Genomic DNA, 2,500 nt, shown 5'->3' on the forward strand with positions numbered 1-2,500 from the left:
AACGGTTCCATTTTTTTCTTTCACGGAATATGAATCAGTTTTTTTCTGTCACTGAAAGTGATTCCACTTAAATGTCTATCATTGAATTTTCTTTGTCACGGAATTCGATGCTATTTCTCTGTCACGGAATGTGATACTATTTCTCTGTCATGGAATATGATTCCGTTTATTTTTCAATTTAAAAAAAAAATTATTTATTTATTTTTACTGTATATGATTTTATTTCATTGTCACGGAAGATGATTCCATTTCCAGTTCGGAATATGATTCCATTTATATGTCACAGAATGTGATTTTTATTTTTCCCTTATGGAATATGATTCCTCAATCTCTCTGTCACTGAATATGATTTTGTTTCTCTGTCACGGAATATGATCCCATTTCTCCGTCACAGCATCTGATTTCATTTCTATGTTATGGAATACTCGTATGATACCATTCCCCTGTCACGGGATACGATTCTAATTCTCTGTCGTGAAATATGATATGATTCCATTTCTCTGTCACGGAATATAATTTTCATTCTCTGTCGTGGAATATGATTCCTCTATTTTACTTTTACGGAATGTGATTTAATTTCTTTGTCACGGAATTGTCAGGTAATATGACCCCATTCCTCTGTTACGGAATATGATTCCATTTACATGACACGGAATGATTTTATTCATCTGTTATCTAATATGACTCCTCCGTGATTCCATTTCTCTGTCACGGAGCATGATTCCATTTCCTTGTCACGGATTGTTATTCCTTCAAAAACCAATGCGGGTGAGTCCCATTATGACTGGTGGATGGTCAGTTGAACACTGTCCGTTCATTCAATAACAAATAGTAAAGAGTGGTAACTCTATCCATTCACAAGGTACACAACTTCAAGTCAGTGCTGCTTACGCTACCGATTCAGCTAGCACACAGGTAAATAAAAGGTACACTGGAACAAACCCAGACACTTCCTCAAAAAGGAAGCACCGGGTCTGTCCTTATACCGATCATTTGACATGTGCACACAGCAGCAAAGACAGAAGAAATGTGCAAACACAAATTAGCTTTTATTCAAGACTGACATAGCCTCTTTAATCCTGAACAAGCCACACAGAACACAGAACGAACACATGGCTGACATAGCCTCTTTAATCCTGAACTCGCCACACAGAACACGGAACAAACACATGGTTGACATAGCCTCTTTAATCCTGAACTAGCCACACAGAACACAGAACACAGAACGAACACATGTTTGACATAGCCTCTTTAATCCTGAACTAGCCACACAGAGCACAGAACACAGAACGAACACATGTTTGACATAGCCTCTTTAATCCTGAACTAGCCACACAGAGCACAGAACACAGAACGAACACATGGCTGACATAGCCTCTTTAATCCTGAACTAGCCACACAGAACACGGAACAAACACATGGTTGACATAGCCTCTTTAATCCTGAACTAGCCACACAGAGCACAGAACACAGAACGAACACATGTTTGACATAGCCTCTTTAATCCTGAACTAGCCACACAGAGCACAGAACACAGAACGAACACATGGTTGACATAGCCTCTTTAATCCTGAACAAGCCACACAGAGCACAGAACACAGAACGAACACATGGTTGACATAGCCTCTTTAATCCTGAACTAGCCACACAGAACACAGAACGAACACATGGTTGCCCCAGAGGTTTTTCAACTGGAAATTAACAAATGATGAGGCCAGGAGATGAAATGATTAACAAACAGTACAGAGTGGTAACTCTCTCATGAAGTACTTTTGGGCTGCCTGTAAAGACAGACCAACAGGAGGTGGGAGGGTATTTGGCGGGGACGGGGGGATAATGGTGGGGGCGTCATGGCTGACCAACAGGTTAGCCATTGCTGACGCGATGCAGTCGACCACGGTTGAGTGAACGGGTTTGATTTAAAGGCTAGATGTTGCTCGCAAGGTTGACCAGTAATAACAATACCTGCACGTGCTAGCTTTCATCTCGCACGTGGGCGAAAGGTTGGGTTGTGTGGGTGGGTGGGTGGGTGTGAGGGAGGGAGAGGGAGGTGTGTGTGTGTGTGTGTGTGTGTGTGTGGACAGGAAGGACGGGAGAGGGAGGAGGGGACCCGGGTGGGGAGGAGGAGGAGGAGTAGATCGCATCGGAAACAGCTTGCTGTGCAACTTGCTTTTGTTGTTGTTGTTGTTGTTGATTACTTGAACTGGCATCGCCTGTAATCATATTGAGAGAGAAGAACACAGAACACTGAAATCGTTAATGTCAATCGCTTTCAGACCTGATGTCATGGTGGGGGAAACTACTAACAAGAATGATAATGAAAACAAAAACATGAAAGCAAAAGAAGTACTGAAATATGATATTGTTAAAGCAAACAACATTTCGACCATGCCTATATTTACAAGTGTGTTGCGAAGGTAACGTAATTTCGTGTGATTTATTCTGTGCCATTTCTTGGACGCGGTTGTAATATAGCTTTTTTTTCGCTTGAAAGATACTT

General features: G+C 41.5%; 1 long non-coding RNA gene across 1 annotated transcript in view; it reads left to right on the plus strand.

Moving 5' to 3' along the window:
* Nucleotides 1-2,500, plus strand: part of LOC143291919 (uncharacterized) — a 72,670-nt gene that overhangs the window by 15,792 nt on the left and 54,378 nt on the right. The window lies entirely within an intron of this gene.

Source organism: Babylonia areolata, chromosome 18, assembly GCF_041734735.1.
Source record: "Babylonia areolata isolate BAREFJ2019XMU chromosome 18, ASM4173473v1, whole genome shotgun sequence".
In the NCBI taxonomy this organism is placed as follows: domain Eukaryota; kingdom Metazoa; phylum Mollusca; class Gastropoda; order Neogastropoda; family Buccinidae; genus Babylonia; species Babylonia areolata.